An 18920-nucleotide genomic window follows, 5' to 3' on the forward strand; every position below is an offset into this window, starting at 1 on the left:
CCACGACATAAAAGAAACAACTTCATAATGAATACTTTTTTAATCTTTACTGTAATAAGAATATAATAATTCACCAAAATTGTACAAAATAAACTTAACCCATAGATTGAAACTCCAACCGATTGAGTTAAGTTATGCATCGTACACTGAAATAAAAATTAATTGCATTTAAGTGACAACATGTATATCACATCTATCCACTGATTCAGCAAACATCATTATCTCAAAAGTTGGACAGTACTCATAAATGTCCCCTACAATTCCCACACTATGAAACAACATATATCAATCTTACAAAAAGTTCAAAAAGTTACTTAACTACCTCTATTTTTATTGACTAAACCAAATGTAGTTCAAGGATTTGGCATGCAATGTTCAAAGCATTAAATGTTAGATGACTTATTGAACATATCAAAGTCTTAAATGTTAGAAGAAAGGACAATCTCAACTAATGGCCTTACTTTTGATGACGATGATGTGACTAGGAAAAAATTATTGGGGAACTATGGAGGGGAATCTTACAAGTCTTGGGAGGAGGTTGCTATGAATACCAAAGAGGAATCATGATTGAGGCATGTCCATTGTTCCATTTATTTTCGAAATATTTTATTCAAAATAAGATGATATGGAGAGGTTGGTTGGTGGTGGGTCTTTATGCACACGAGGGTGGTGGGTTTTCATGCACAAGAGGGTACTTTAAAACTTTTAAGTGTGCTCCCTAAACAAATTTAACATGAAGGTAAAAAGGCTTTAAATAATTTATTTAAATAAATTTACATCTTACGATTTTAGAAAGAGAATTAAAATGTCTTTGAAATAGGTTTTAAAGGCAGGGTGATATTCATTTCACCTTCACCTTTCCTTGAATGATATAAAAAAGGTAATCTGAGATCAAACTTGAAAAGCAAGTGAAATTCCAGTGTGATTATGCAGGATTAAACATGTAAATAAATACGGATTATGCGAGGTGTTAGATAATGATATAAAAAAGGTAATCTGAGATCAAACTTGAAAAGCATGTGAAATTTCAGTGCGATTATGCAGGATTAAACATGTAAATAAATACGGATTATGCGAGGTGTTAGATTTGTAGATTATATAGGTGATGAATTATGTAATTGTGATCACTATATCTGGTGTGAATATTTTTTGAATGCAAATTTAATGGGTGAAAATTTCACAATCTAGTGCTAACGCAATTAGAAAGCCGATTGCATTGTGGTGAGTGGATTGGCACGTTAAATTGTTCGGAGTCTAAAATCCAAATAATAGAGTCATGGTTTTGTTGTGAATTATTTGATCTATTTTATGCTCAATAAGTTTATATTTGAGTTGGTGTGAAGAGAAAATAAAAATAAGTTTATATTTGAGTTGGTGCGAAGAGAAAATAAAACGGTGTAAATATGAATGTTTAAAATTAAGTTATGTTTAGTGCTTTTAATATGGATCTAAATATTGGAGATTATTTTATGTTTTTATATATGTGTTAGTAGGATAGCAATCTGTTGAAGATAATGGAGAATATCCTAGAATAGGTAGAGTTGTTTCATGTAACCTCAGGATAGGAATTAGTTTCTATTTCTTAAGATGTTGTTCTAACTTCCCTAAAACCATGTTTTCTATTTAATGTGTAATGTGCATGAACAATGTAGAGTGTTCTGCAGAGCCAAACTCTCCTGGTTCAAACTCTCTTTTGTAGAGCTGACCAATGGGTTTTATTCTTTTAATACAAACATTGCCATTTTTATCACAATCAAACTAATAACAAGCTATAATGACCATTTAAATGCATATTGTAATGAGGGAAATAGAACTTGATACTTTGTAATAATGGGAAAGTGGGGAGGAGATTACATAAAATAGTGAACCATGAAGATGACCTTTAAGATTTTTCATCAGAGGATTTTGACTTCTTTGAGGCTTTCTCTCTAAACTATATTGTTGGTTAGAAGAAACTCTCACCTTCGTGAAGGAAGAGGTGTTCAAACCCTATGCTAATAAGATACAGTGAACATGATATAGAAAATAATTAAATCTTGTAGACACTTATAAGATATAACCTTATATTTATTGAGCTCCTTGAACTCATGAGATATCTTTGTATATATAACTATTCTTTTCAGAATACCACATATGAGAAATGAAAATATTTCCCAGGCTAGACCATGTACTTCATCTAGTGAAAATGGAAACTTTTTATCTTTTCCAATCTTTAAGTACATGGAAACAACTAGATCACACAATTTAATGTGCCAATCATGTACAAGTAGACTACATAAATATTAAAATATTTATCATGCATATTTCATTACTTATTGAACTAATGTTTCATGCAACCATAAGTTCGGTCAATTACATTATTTAACATTGATTGTCCAATGATAACCCACACATTCTAGATGTTTAGTGCTTCATTTGCCTCTTTGTTTTGTCATATGCTTATAAGTGATGTTTTCAAACCCTTTCATCTACATAATTTGATGAAAACAATGTGATAAAAATTTACTAATGTTGTGTAAGGTTAAGAGGAGGATGTGTTGAATGGTGTTTCCATTGAAGCCAACATCAGACTTTGAACACTTTTAATATTTGTCTATGGATTGCATTGATGTGGAGCTCTACTGGTCAAGAAACCCTGGAAGGATGAGGAGCACTTGCGGTGTGCATGTGATGCATCACTTTTGATGAAGAATTTAGATGAGAAGCTCAACATTTTTGCAAGCAATACGATCTTTATTAGATAGCCCTCATCATTTTTATTCTAATGATATGTGGTGCTCCACATAACGCCTTGCGGTTGAGGAGATATGCTCCTTCAAAGATGATGCCCCACATATGTCGTGAGGCTGCCCCAATCGAATGCTAAAAGACAACCTTGTTATTGGTCCATTTTTGGATTTATATTTAACAATTTTTTTGATAAGATGTTGTTGTCCATGTCAACCCTCCATAAGTAGAATTATTCATAAAATATCAGCCTAGAATGGTGAATTAAATCGACTCTCAAAAGGAATCTTTATTGGAATTAAGGTCGACCTAAAAGGGAATTTAAGTTTTGGCTCCATAATTCATTTGTGAAATTCCAATTTTTTATTTTTTGTAGGATTGGATCCATAAAATTAAGGCTATGTTGACCCCTTTAGAAGCCTCCATGACCTATATAAATATAGGGCTTGTATGCCCTCCAAAAACAACTATCCTATGCACATCATTTTCTAATATCTTTTGTGATTTATGGGGCCAAGGGCTTACACGTATATCTGAAGAAGAGATCAAGTTTCTTGTCGTATTGGGTTTAAATTTTTATGCTTTTCTTTATCGAGATTCACTAGACAAAAGGTTAATCTAAAGATATATTCACACTAGGTCCGAGGAAAAAAATCAGAGCTCATATGAGGTAAATTTTGGTGGTTTTATGATAATATCATCTGAGGTAAATTTTGCATACCCGAGGTCTATTTTTTGGCACTATACTAGGGTTTCCTAAGGTCCATTTCAGTCAACCTAACGCCAATATCTATGGTATTTTAGATTGATTCTCAGGTTAAACTCTATGAAATTTGGGGCCTAATTTTGTGTGGTTCTATGGTATATCCTGAAGTTTGGACCTGTGGTTCTAAGGCTCTCTATGGATCATTTTCGATTGATTCTAAGGCCATATTTGCACCACTTTGAGGATTATCATAAGCCCTATTCTAAAACATATTTAACCCCTTTTTGGCAAACCTTTGTAGTATGTGATTTGAAGTTATTGTGAAAGCATCATGGTGGCATAATGTGGATTATATCTGAAAATTTGTTCTAAGACTTTCAGAAGTGTTTTGGTATTTTTTTTTTAACTCGTGAAGACTAATTATGGTTGGAATTGAGCCATTATGAGGGTTGATATGTGGAGCGTTATGCAATGCCTTAGTGGACTATTTTTGTTATGAAACTAACTCACAAAAAGATAGAAAAGATACATCAACGCCTTAGAATTCAGCCTCTTCCAGGGGGCAACCTCCTTTACATTACATAAATGAACAATTCTTGGATGACTGTTTTCTATATATAGGAGTTTAAGGGGTCATAATATAATCAGAGCCGACATAGCAATAATAATGTAAGGGCACAATAATAACAATAGTGGGCTTCTATGGGGCACAATAGTAACAATTTGGGCACTACATGGGTACATCAATATAATAAGGGGGTTGTACTAATAACAAAAGGGGTTACACTAGTAGTATAGGGGCCTAGCATGCCCCTCTCCTTCAAAAAGTGTTGTCCTCAATGCTTGAGTAGTTCTTGATGCTTCTGTATAAAATTCTTGTCCTCCCATATGGAATCTTTAGAGGGTAAGTTCTTCCACTTGATGAGATACTCTGAAATTGATCGATTTCGTAGCTGTCGGGTTCTTGTTTCTGTGACTGCTCTAGGTTCCAATATGATTTTTCCTTCCTCTTCAATTTCTGGCAATATTGTTTGAGATCTTTTGCAACTTTTAAATAAGTGGCCATACATCTTCATCCTTCTTCCTTTCATCCCTTGCTTCATTTATCCAATCTGTTTGGATAATAGAAATAGCACAAAACAATGCTTCCACATCCTCATCCTTTCTTGAGAGTGCATCTGCAACAAAATTTTGCTTCCCTTTTCTATAGATGATGTCAAAGTAATAACCCAACATATTTGTCACGCATTTTTCTGTTCTTCTAAAGATAATAGTTGTTCTAAAAAGTATTTAAGACTATCATGATCCATTTTTACCTTGAAGTGTCTTCCCATTCGGTAAGGTCGCCATTTCCTAAGTGCATGTAGTATTTCCAATATTTCCTTCTCATAAATAGCTTGCTTGAGATGTAGTAGTAAAAATACCCAATCACCTACATCAAAACATTTTTCACTACGATGTTGATCTACCTGTTGTTTCATTCGACTTTGCACCAAAGTGGCGTTATCCTTTAAAAGTTGGAGAACTTGTTCTTGATGGTCGATGTGATCTTTCACTGCTTGAACCCTTTTCTTCTTGATATGTCCTTCTATCTTGAGAGTTTGAGGAGTGGTAATTTCTTCCAATGCTTTAGAGGATATGGCCAGATTCATTTCTTGATGCTCTATGTGATATTTCACTTCTTGAACATTTTTTTCTTGATATGTCCTTCTATCCGGATAGTTTGAGGAGTGGTAATTCTAGCCAATGCATTACAAGATATGGTTGGATTCATTTCTTCTTTCTTGATGTGATCTTTCACTTCTTGAACCTTTTTCTTCTTGATATGTCCTTCTATCTTGAGAGTTTTAGGAGTGGTAATTCTTGCCAATGCTTTAGAAGATATGGTAGGACTCATTTCTTCTTTATCTGGGGTTGGGTCCTGGCGTATATCCTCTTCTTTTGATGTTTCTTGATCCTTTTCTTCCTCCTCTTCATACTCTATGTAAAATAATTTCTTCTCAGCACACTTATGACCTTTAGTGCATTTTCTATCACAATTGTAACAAAGCCCTTTTTCTCTTTTTTCTTCCAATTGTTGTGGTGTAACCCTTGTAGGTTGTGGAAGGATAGGAAAACCAACACTTCCATATTTATAGTTGTGAGGGGTAGACTTCCTTGTTGCCATACTTTTACTTTCCACTATGTAACAAAGCCCTTTTACGCTTTCCAATTGTTGTGGTGTTGCTCTAAAGAAGGTGTTGCTCTTTGTATCCTCAAAATATGCTATCATTTCCTCTGTGAAAATTGACCACGTAACAAGTTGTTTACAAGAACAAAGCCCTGTATACCATAAAAATTGATCTAATTCTAAATATGAAGATGCAATACATACCTTTTGTAACAGTGGTACACCATGTAGATCAAAATATTGCTCCATCTGAAGTATCCAACTTACCGGATCCTTGCCATCAAACTTCCTCATATCACCTTTTCTTGATTTTAGGAGCTCGATCTTGAAATGAATATAACTCTGTAATTTCGGTTCTTCCATTTTTAAAATTGCGACCTGTAGTAGCCCTCTACGTCCTCTTTCCAATGCCACCAGTCTGATCAAATTTAGTTTCTCCAAGAAAGAGTTCTGAACAATCTCCCAAGATGACCTGATTATATAATTTTTCAGAAGATCGAACTTGTATGAAGTGCCACGTGTCATTATGTTAACCTTAGGATCTAAAAATATACACAGGAAACTACAGTCTGTTCTCTTTCTGCAACTCCTTACGAAATTACAATCTGATGCTCAAAACAAAAGTTATGACAATGTTACCCAGGTCACCTGTTTAGAATGTAATTCAAGAGTCTACAAAAATACCAACTTCCTCAGATCATATCTCCGCAAATATAGTGTGAAAAGCTCTGAAATTTGGACCTGAGTTTTATCGTGATTTCGTCTCAAATGGGTTTTTTTTTTTTTTTTTTGCTTCTGAAACATCGCAGAAAAAAGGTTATAGTGAAAATGCCATGATGATCTATTTGGAGTAGAAAAACCCTAGAATCCAAAGCTTTGATACCAAATGTTATGAAACCAGCTCACAAAAAGATAGAAAAGGTAGATCAATGCCTTAGAATTCAGCCTCTTTGAGGGGGAAACCTCCTTTACATTACATAAATGAACAATTCTTGGATGATACAAATGGAAAGTCCTCCTTTCTATATATAGGAGTTTAAGGGGTCATAATATAATCAGAGCCGACATAACAATAATAATGTAAGGGCACAATAATAACAATAGTGGGCTTCTATGGGGCACAATATGGGCACTACATGGGTACATCAATATAATAAGGGTGTTGTACTAATAACAATAAGGGGTTACACTAGTAGTATAGGGGCCTAACAATTTTGGTCATGCATTAGGACTTGTTTCATCTCAGTGTTGTGATATCTTCACATGGATTGGCTAGGGAATTCTAATGCATCCTTCTATGGACACCTTAATTCTAGTTAGATCTCTTTAAGGCTCGCACTCACACTGCTTCTAAGGGCGTCAATGCATTATCTCTTGTAAATGGCTTACCAATGTAGCTTTTTAAAAACTAGGTATGTTTGATGTAACAATAAGACAGAGTTTGGGATTCCCTCATATCTGATTTGATATATCCTAGAAGTCTAGCTATAGAAGGAATTAGATATATATCAGAATTAAACCTTGAGAAAATGCATCCATAAGTTAAATCTTGATGGCTGATTTGTTGAAAATTTCAAGTGTTGAGAGAAAAATTGTCTTAAGAACAAATCTAACCTCCTTTCGAAGACCTTACTTCTATGGGTATTTCAAGTCACAAAGACTAATATTTGACACTACTTCAAAGGAAGTTTCCAGTATCCTTTTCAGTGATTGATCGTATTTTGATAGGTATGTGTTGAGGATTATTCAAGGGAAGAATAAATTTGTGGTAACAGTCTAAAGAAAACACACTTTTCATATCATCAAATTGTGAGAACATGAGAGATGATTTCAATATACCTATAACTTCTCTATATTTCCATGAACCCATGTTCTATCTATGACTTGGTGATGTAGTGTCATATATGTAGTTAATGTATTATGTGAGTGCTCTAGAAGTCAAAGTTAGGAAATTTTAGTTGATGATCATACTCTTGGGTCAAAAAATTATATAGGATAGAATTACTTGATGAGGAAAGATATCTTGAGGTGGGGCACAATATGGATGAGTTAGCATTGGAAATGGTGACAAGAGTTGACTATTGGATAATTACAGAGGTAGTTTAGGGAGATATGACCAAAGTAGCAGTATTGCAATGTATTGACCATAGTGCAAAGGCTAAATGTTAGTAGATCTGGTTGTTTGAATAGAGAGAATTAAGTTTTATTGGTTGTTGAACTAGGGTTTGTGAAAAGAGAGACTATTATATCTTGTTGAATAGTTAAAGTATATTCTATTGTTGTTGATCACAGTATTGTCAAGACCATTGGTACTTATAAGGTTTGGATTTGATAAAGGCATATATATATATATATATATATATATATATAGAGAGAGAGAGAGAGAGAGAGAGAGAGAGAGAGAGAGAGAGAGAGAGAGATCTTCTATTGTTGTTGATCACAATATTGTCAAGACCATTGGTACTTATAAGGTTTGGATTTGATAAAGGCATATATATATATATATATATATATATATATATATATATATATATATATATATATATATATATATCGAGAGAGAGAGAGAGAGTTGTAGTGTTATGCCACTAAATATTTCCATTAAGGTTTGCATTATGCAATTGCTTGATGAGCAATTATTGTTGAAGGATTGCTGCTATGGTTTCACAATGAAAGGTATTGTATTGTTGAGATCAATTTGGTTGTGGACTATTGGATAGAAGCAAAGGTAGTGAAGTGGTATATTGGCAGCAATGATAGCGCCATGATGATAGTGACCAAACAACAATGGAAATTTGTTATAGACATTTTTGTGCCTTACAACTCCAAGCATGAAATGTCCATAAACCAAGGGCTCCTAAGTCCCTAAAAGTGTTGTTCTAACCCCTAAAGGAACAAGGTCAACAGATTACATCTTCTCCCAGAAGTTCTCCACCTGAAACTTCTCAGAATAAGTCAAAACAGGATCATTTCAGCTGCTCCACTGGCTAGGTGCATTGCATAGCAACTAAATACACTAGCTAGGTGCGTTGCAAAGCACCTAAATACACTGTGAGGGTGCGTTGGGCAAGAAATGACAGATGGCAGTGTCATTCCGCGAGGTGGAGAGACAATGGAAGCTTCCAGAATCTTCTCCAATGACACTTGCCTCACTGAATTCGACCAAGGATGAGTAAGAGGCCTTCAGTCTCCAAGTGGAAGCAAGAACTGACAGAGAGAAGACACTAATCAAACCACAAGCTGACTCATCCTCCTTACACATATCTATATATGGATCCCTCATCCCAGAGATCTAGAGGCTGGAATTTTGCATATTGTAAGGAATTGTTGTTGGTTTTTGAGACAAACATCAGAGTATTGGGTGATCTATGCTTTGTTTGAGGTGAAGAGGGGGTTTTCTTTGCTGGGAGGTTGATGCTGGGTCAGGGACCACCGGTTGTAACTCTTACTGGATCTTTTCTTGTTTATCAATAAAAACTATTTGAGTTTTTCCTCCATGCTTTTGTATCATTGATGCTTGTTACATTTGTATGGTTAACTTAAATCTGATCCTAAGTTGTTTATGAATATAGATCCATGTCTTTGTATAGTGTTCTTCTTCTTCTGTGATCTTACAGGTACTTTGTGAAGCCGGGCAAGTAAGGGAGCAGGTAGCTGGAGACTATCAAAGAAGAGAGGGATTGGATCAAAGGACTAGCGCAAGACACAGGTTGGTTCTCTCTATTCCTCTCTATCTATAGTTCATAAAAGAAATACAAAAGTAGTTTTTCTCTGTTTGTTTCTAAGGTAACTATCACACCTTAGTGGGATAGAGCAGTTCTAAATAGACACTTTTCCCTGTAACAAAATTATATCAATATTATGGCATTGATACAATAAGAGCAGATGTAATACAACATTGTTATTGATAACAGTGATTCAGAAGTGTATCTAGTGTAACTTATATTATTCTTTTATCTTCTATCTTTAGGATGATAGGGTGGTGCAAGGTAAAGTTTGGAGTCTCCTTCATGTTGGAGCCTAAGAACACTTTAGGGCAGTAGGGTGGTGTTAGGGCAAGTTGGAGCGTATACAGGGTGTTAGAGAATCCCTTCAGTCAGAGCTAATAAAACTAGGTTGTTGGAGTGTCCTTCCAAATTCATAATACAAACACCCATCCAAATTCGAGATTTACATGATAGGTTATGTTTGCAAGTTCCTTTGATCATCCACATAAACACTCCATGCATACCCCATGCACATGATACATGTCCACTACCATATAAAGTCAAAAAATTATGTGAGTTATGAAAGCCATCTATTTTACTATTATATTTGTTTGAATTTAGAGTAACTACATAATGTAGAATTTTGTGGTCACTCTTTTATATGAATCTGTTTTCTTTTACAAATTGTCTTTTTGGATTATTTTCTAGACAGGGTTTGTTGTTGATCATTGCGACTTGGATCTACAACCTAGAAGGATTGGAGCGATATGGTAACCTGAAAGGATTGGAGTGATACGGTAACATGGTAATAAGGGATATTTTAATCTCTTGAATCTGGTCCTTAAGATATAAAAATTAGAACCAATTCTCATTTTGTAAAGGGAAGATGAATTCAATGTATCTATTCTAAGGATTCATTTTGGCAAAAGATCATATTTTCAAAGGGAGATATGATCTTTCCATATATGTCCAGTATCCCTGGGAAGAGAGAATAGTTTTATGAATGTATTATAAAGCAAAGACCGATTCTATGAAGAGGGGGAAGAGTCTTGGTAAAAGAGAGATTGATCTATTTCCTTTTGGCTTTTCTTATTTCTTTAGTTAACTATGTTTTTCAGAGGAATAAGAAAAAGGCTCTACCAATAATTGATAGATGAAAATTTTTAATGAAGTAGTGATGAGTGAATTTGGGGACTGGCCTCAAAAGATTTTATGAACTATTTCTACAGAGTAATAAAATTCATATTAAGTTTTATTTATTATTGTTTTTTGTGAGTTTAGATGAATTCTAACCTTTCTTTCAGTCTTCATTTAATTTTTATGATAATAGTATTTTTAAAACTACTTTCTGAAGATTATTTTCACCTCTTAATTTGATATATTTAACTGTGAATTGACTCATTTTGTGTAAGATTAAAAGTGTATTGTGATGGTCATGATTTATATCTGATGCATATGCAAAAACTTTGATAATCTCAATGTAGAACTAATTCTTTACTTTTGGTCATTTATCTAAATAGATAAACTGAATTAATTTTAGATTGTTTTTCTCCTACATGATAGGTTTTTTTTGTTACTCTTTTCCTTGTGATTATGTAGTTGTACATCTATAGTTATTGGATCACATTTAGATTAGTTTTAGTTTTAGCTTCTTTTATCTTTATGCTTTAATCGCTTTTAGGATATCAGTTAAGCTTAAACAAAGTCTCCTCTCATGGAGAAATTTTTATTATATTCTCTTTTCTTCCCTACAAGAAGAGATCCAAAGGCCAACGAAGCCTTTAAACCTAGCAGGAGTGGCTATTCAAATAAATCAAGCTATCTAAAGAGCCTTTGTCCATGCCACGTCTCCTTTTTTGACAAACGGTCCAGAAACCCTCGTCAACACCACCTAAAAGATCTTGTGTATTGTCTTTGATGTTTTGAATTGTTGAATGGTATTGCGATGTTAATTTATGTTTTATTTGATGTTAATGTTATTTATTCTATAGAGATTAAAATTAACTAAATTAAGTGAAATATTTCTTCATCCCCCTCTCAGTATTTCTAACAATTGGTATCGCAGCATGTTCCTTTAGCTACAACCTGATTGTTGGAAGGTCGATCTCAAGAGATCATACATAGGAAGGTCAAAGAAGGAAGCCACTAAGTGTTTGAAGGAATAAAGAAAGTATTTGGTATTGAACCTATTACAATGAATAAAGAGAATTGGGTTGGTTCAGTTCCTTTGTTCTACGATGTATACTTTGAATTTCGGAAACATAGACCGACATCATATTTGGGAGCCCTTGGATATGATGTATGGTATTATGTCATTTTTGGAGATACATCTACCGATGAATAGAGAAGGCACAATTTAAAATCCATGAATGTAATTTTAAGCACCCTACCAGATTCTATGAATGCCAAAGTGGACCAATGCTCATCAACCAAACATATTTGGGGGAAGCTTAAAACTATTTACTTAAAGAATCATGCAGATAAAGATGAACATGATGATTTTTATCGTTATTAAATTAGAGAAATTACTCAGGCCAAAGAATATGATGATGATGATGAAGACGAATAAGAAGTGGACATGGAAGGAGAATTTATTAGTGCCTTAAGTGATCTTAACAAAGCAAGGAAGAAAAATAAAATACTCAAAGTTAAATTTATTCAAAAGAAAAAATATCTTGATGTAGCTCTAATTGAAATAAACAGGCTCAAAGAGTAGTTGCAGGATATTGAAAAGAAGGATCATGTCATTAATGAAAAGGAACAAGAAGTGGCTTGGTTAAGCATTAAGTTATAAGAATCAAAATGAAGAGAAGGTATTTTAGTAAGTCATCTCAAAGAAATATCCGTGAACTTGAGCAAGCTTGAAGCTGATTTTAGTTAATAAGAAAGAAAACTTGAAGAAGAGATCATCTCCCTGAAGACCCAACTTGAAGAAGCAAAAAGAAGTAAAGAAGTAATAAAGACTCAGGTGTTGAAGAAGGAAGATGTCATCCCCAATAGCCAAAGATCCTCATGTGTTTAATCAGGTGAATATCCATGCATTGAAGGCATAACTTCCTAGTGAGATTGAAGAAAAGCATGTCATCACCCATCAAAGTTGAAATCAAAGTGGAAACCAAAAGGATATTTAATATACCAAGAAACAACATAAGGCTAAACCTCCTCCAAGGAAGAAGGTTTTTAGAAGATCAACGACATCAAGGCAAGTCATTTCATCTAGGTACCCTAGTATATTTTATGGGTATTTTTTTTCCTGTAGTAAATTTAGGCATAAGGCTAGGGATCACAAATCTTATGGAAAGGATTTTTGTCAAGGACACTTTTAAAACTCTAGAAGCAAGCTTTTAGGTCCATAAGACGATATCCAAATGGCTTAGTCAATACAAATTATATGTTAGTTGCTCCATCATTTAGGTATCATGTAGAATGCTTCAAATTCCATAGTTATGGACATATAGCTCATGATTGCATATACATTATGGAATCTTCCATGAAGGAGAAATCTAATCAATTACAAGAAGGTTTGGAGAATAAAAAAAAAAAAGATCAAGTGAATGAAAAAATCTCAGCATTCATGCTCTCAAGATTTGTAAGTTTGCAAGGTACAATGGAAGATGTAAAGGTTCAAGATGATTTAGCTACATAGTTGGTTCATGCATTATTCTCAATAATCCAGTCTGGGGACTCCCTATTCTATGAATGTTGTAGAGGAGGAGTCTCAATAGCAGTGGTTACAAATTTGAAGATTTATCCTTCTGCGGGATGATTTGGAATGGTAAATGTGAAGAAGTTGTTGGAGGAGAAATAAACATTGTGAGCGGATTAGTCAACATGTGGAGTAGAATATTTGGTCATCTCTAGTTTTGGAGAAGGACATGTTATCATTGTCTCGGAGCTAAATATTTTCAGTAACGCTTATTACCAAGTGGAATCAGCTAATGAAAAGCATAACATGTTAGGGGGGAGACAAGTAGTCAAGGAAAGATAGGTGTATTTTAGTAAGACAAAGGAATACATTTGATTAGGGGGAGTAACCCTCTGCCATTGATGTCAAAGGGGGGGAGAAATCAGGAAAAGAAGATCATAAGCATGGTGAGAAGAGGAGCATTAATCGCAGGGGAAGTATGTGTGTTGCCATCAATGACAAAGGGGGAAATTGTTGAATGGTGTTGTAATTAATGCCAGCATCATACTTTGAATTCTCTTAATATTCATCTATGGATTGCATAGATTGTAATCTCCACTACTCAAGAAACCCTCGAAGGATGAGAAGCTCATGTGGTGTGACCATGATGCTTTTCTTTTAATGACGAATTTGGATGAGAAGATTAGTATTTCTACAAGAAAGACCACCTTCATTTTGTATGCCTCGCCGTGCCAATTCTAATGATATGTGGCACACCACATAACTACTCATGGTTGAGGATATATTCTCCTCCAAAGATGATGCCCTAAATTTGTGCTTAGGATGCCCTAATTTAATGGTAAAAGGAAACCTTGTTATTGGTCAATTTTTGGATTTATATTTAAGAAAATTTTGGATAATAGGTTGTTGTCCTTGTCATCCCTCAATAAGTAGAATCATTCATAAAATATCAACATATAATCATGAATTAAATAGACTCTCAAAATAAATATTTGTTTGAATTAAGGCCTCCCTCAAAGGGAATTTAAGTTTTGGCTCCATAATTCATTTCTGAAAATCCAAATTTTGAATGTTTGTAGGGTTGGCTCCATAAAATTATGGTCATTTCGGCCCCTATAGAAGCCTCCATGACTTGTATAAATAAAGGGATCCTATACCCTCAAGAAATAACTATCTTATGCACATTATTTTCTAATATCTTTTGTTATTTCTAAGGCCAAGAGACTACACGTCTATTTGAAGAAGAGGCCAAATTTATTGTGGTTTTGGGTTTCAATTTTTATGTTTTAATCTGTTATGATTCACTAGACAAGAGGTTGATCTGAAGATATATTCACACTAGGTCTGAGGCAAAAAGTCAAAGTTCATATGAGGTAAATTTTATTGTTTTTCTGAGGTTATCATTTAAGGAAAAATTCACATTCTTGAGGCCTGTTTTTTGGCATTGTACTAGGGTTTAATGAGGTCCATTTCATCCAGCCTAAGGCCAATATATGTGGAATTCTAGATTGATTCTGAAGTTAATCTCTATGAATTTCTACAAATTCATAGAAGATGGCCCATAACTTGGCTCTTTGGAGTCAGAAGTGGAGTTCTTTCTACTATGATCTCTCTTGTTTCTTGTTATTAGTGGGGAGGAACATTGATTTTTAAACACATCTGAATATCAAGGGGAAGAAGAGGAGGATTTGAACTTCTTCTCAGCCACCTTACCAACTTCTTCATATTTCAATGTAGGAGAGACCTTTGGAGAAATATTTTTTGCGTTAGGATTTTTCTTTGGAGGGTCTTGATCTAAATCATGTTCGTCATTCGAATCAGGAGGGACCAGTAGAATATGATTACTTGGCAGATATTCTTGGGCATCAATATTCTCACATTCTCCCTCTATAGCATTCAAAACTTCAAAGTTATTTTTAGAAAGGGATTAAATATACTTAGATTTGGCCTTGCATGCCTATTCTTTTTACTTCGATGCTTATTGTGTTTCCTTTTAACAAGAATGAATCCTTTCATATTTTCTCCTTACTCTTCTTTAGGAAGAGGAATGGATATGCGGAACTTTGCAAAGTTGAAGCTTTTGGACAACATTTCACAAAGTTTCCATACTCATGACATAGATTACACTTGAAAGGAACTTGTTCGTAATCCAGAGCCTAGAGATGATACCATCCATCCAGATTTAGTTGAATCACCTCAGGAAGGCCTTTTGAGAAATCCATTTCAACACAAATACTTGCAGCAAATAAATAAATAAATAATTAAAAAAAAAATGTTGCCATGTTCCATATCACTATAAATAAATCAGCCCAGTTTATCTCCTATTGCCTTGAAAATGCCTTCACCTAAGCAAAGAAGAGGGAAACATGGAAATCTAATCCATACAGGTGCAAATGAAATTTCCGTCATGGTATTAAATTCTATAGACCAATGAGTGATAAACAAACCTATGGTACCCATGAAATAGGGACCAAACTTATAGATCTTGTTTCTATCTTCCTATGTAAAAAAAAATGCATCCATTTCCACAATAGTAAATGCCCTTGGGTTCATAATTTTCCTAGTTGTCAAAAACCCAATATTCAATAGCTTCATAACTTGGCCACAAGCTAGTAAACTTTCCCAATAACCCTCTTTCCTTCAAGATTTCCACATTATTTTTTGCTGAGGAAGAAAACACTAGATCCAAAGAATGGTTTGATTCTTCCTTATTTATGAATTTATTTTGGGCACTCACAGTGGATGCATTAAATAAACAACCCTAAAATCCTCCCAAGAACCACTAGTGGGCATACCCATGGGCCAAACATGAGAAACAAATGAAAATGGTGCTAAGAAAGCTCGAATATGTCATAAGTAGACATCATGGCTACATACCAATAATAATATATGCTATCTACTTCCCATAGATCGCAAGAGGTGGCCATGCGGAGATGGATCGGCCTTGACGGTGCAAAATGTCAAAGGAATCTAGGGAAACCCTAGGCACAACAGAGTAGGCCAGGGCTCCATCTAATATTCCCCTACCATTGAAAAATAGATCTAGATGTCATGTTAAGGCCATCTATGTGGCCACATTAGCAAAATACTATAAAATTCTCTTACAATTTTTGGGTCCTAAACATCTAAAGTTGTTTTAAGGCCCTAAAAAATATTTTCTAGGAGGGTTAATAGCCATGATATGTATTTGACACACCCAAGTCTTATACTTGAAATGATAACCCTCAACAAGAACTTTTGAACAAGTTACTCTGATGTAAAATGGAGTTAGTATGCAAGCATTACATTTAAAATAATGAAGGAATAGAAATAAATTACCAACCAATTTCCAAGAGGCATAACTTCATACCTAGAGATTAAAATGGAGCATGGAAGAAGTGAATGGAAATATCTTGAATAATAAAATCCATCCATGGAATCATAATTAAAATATGAGTGTCTATGCCTAAGGGAATTAGCAGAAAAATTCCTAGAGAAATTAAAAGGAAAAAATGGACAAATGAATAAAACTTCAAAGGGCCACAACTTTAAACTCACAACTTAGAATGGAGCATATGAATAGTTAGTGGAATATCACAAAGAGGAGAATCCAATGGTCCACTCAGAACTTGAAATCTATTAACATAACCCTTAAATAATTAAAAGAAGGCCTCTAATGGCCTACAAGTGTAGAAAAGCCCATCATTTCATCATAAATTTTAGAATTTTATTTAAAATCTAATTCTGGTGCTTATCTAATAGGAATTGTTGTATGTATATTGTATATTTAGATACAGGAATCATAGAGCATATTAATATGAGAACTAGGAATAGTAACGATGCCAAAAGGCCATGTAGTCATGAAGAAGAAGTTAGGGAAATGAATGTTGTCATGGTAATGTTGAAAAAAAATCAAATGGACATGAAGAGGACAAATCAAAGAGTTGAAAGTCATTGGAGGTCATGAGGAGTCTCAAGATGGAGTTTCTAAGTTATAGGGTTGATAATGAATGGTTGACCAAATATTAGGAGGAGCAAATAACCTCAATGCTCATATTTTGCAAATCGTGAATCACTTGAAGAATTATATCAATAAGGGATCACATTCAAGACATGTAAAGGAAAATAAATCTCCGGTTAAGAGGGAGAATGCTAAAAATTCAAGGAATTCAAGGAGTGTTAGTAGGTATCAAAGCCACTCCCCAAATCATTCAACTATGAGGGTTTATGTTTCCTTAGAGTCTTAAAGTACCACAAACATATCATTAGTCAGACATCATAAGAGTTGGTTTGAATAGATGACTTACAAGGAGAGATTAGGAAGATTAAGCCTCCTACTTTTGATGGTGACCATAAAAGAGTGAGGAAGTTGAGATGTGGTTGTGGGAAGGAGAAAATGTCTTTAGTTACACAACTACTCATCCAATTTGGAGGTCAATTTACAATCTATCATTTGCAAGGGAAAGTATCAATGTGGTGGGATAAGTTGAAACTAGTTAAGCACTTGGATGAGAAGAGGATCTCATGGAAGCATTTCAAAAGATACTTTTAGAAGAAAGTATCTCTCTAAGAATTATTGTGATACAAATATACAAAAGGTCTTTGAACTCATGCTTGGGATAATGACAATGGAAAAATATGAACACAAAAATTCTTAATATTCATATATGGTTGATATTTTCCTAATAAGTAACTTATTTGATTTCATTTTCTTTGATTCTCAAAATAATACTGAATGATTGTGAAGAAAAATTAGTATTAACTTTAGAAATTGATGTTTTGCTTGATCTTTAAATTATTTTATTTTAATTTCGTTACGTTTAAAATAATTGTACAAATTACAAATCGAAATTTTAACCATTTTACAACTTTTTAAATACTTTATAGTAAATTTTGTTTTTTAATTCATAAATTAAACTTCATTTTAGTATTTAGATTAATTTTGATTTTGCATTATGAATGTTTGTAAACACTAAGTTTCACAACTAAGGAATTGTCATCCAAGGAATTGTGAAGTGAATTAATACAACCCTTGGTAGCACTTGAGTAGGTTACATGAGATTATGAATCGATTAAAAGAAAATACCAACGCCACTGTTTAGAATAAGGCAAAAGGCTAAAGGTCCTTTGGGATTATGCTAGTGTCCTTTTCTCCACTGCATTTCTTATTTACATACTTTTACTAAATATACTAAAATTAATAAAACAAAACAAATTTACCTATAATCCATAAGACCACCATAACAAACCATGAATCTATATATTTTTCTGGGATAATTAAAAGAAAATTATTAAAAATTACATATAAAACAAAAATTAAAAAGACTTTAACCAAATGTCGCTGTCACCCAAAATTGATCTTAACATGGTACTTTTCCAAATAAAAAAACAAAAACATTAACCTTAAATCTTTGGACATACATACTTTCCACCCAGAGTTCACCAAAAACATTTAACATTAAATCTTTGCACATACATACTTTCCATCCAGGGTTCACCAAAAACATTAACATTAAATCTTTGGACATACATACTTTCCACCCAGAGTTCACCTTCAAAGTGAAAGTCGGACCATTTAACTATAGTGAGTTGAAAGGGATCCATCAGTGTGATATGTCAACAGCAGACACCACACAATCACTATTTTCGACAAGAAAGTAAAAGTTATTTAAGCCAACATAAAGTTAACAAAATAAATTTATAGGAGTAGTATGGAAGAATAAAGTTATCCTAACATATTATTCTTAGTATTCTAAGGAATATTTAAAATACAACTTTAAGATGGTAAGTTTTGAAAGTGTTATTTGTTTAAAGTTAGTAAGATTATATGTTATATTATATATTAAAATTTAACTAATTTTGATTGTAACCGAGAACACAAAGAAACTAGATTTATAGTAAGTCAAATATATAAGTTACGTTCATAAAGTTGAAAACAAAAACAATGTTATGACTATTCAAAATTATTCTATGTTATCTTATGCC

The sequence above is a fragment of the Pinus tabuliformis genome, chromosome 1_1 (assembly GCF_031772625.1).
Source record: "Pinus tabuliformis cultivar Carrire ecotype Pingquan chromosome 1_1, CPIR1, whole genome shotgun sequence".
NCBI classification, from domain to species: Eukaryota; Viridiplantae; Streptophyta; class Pinopsida; order Pinales; family Pinaceae; genus Pinus; species Pinus tabuliformis.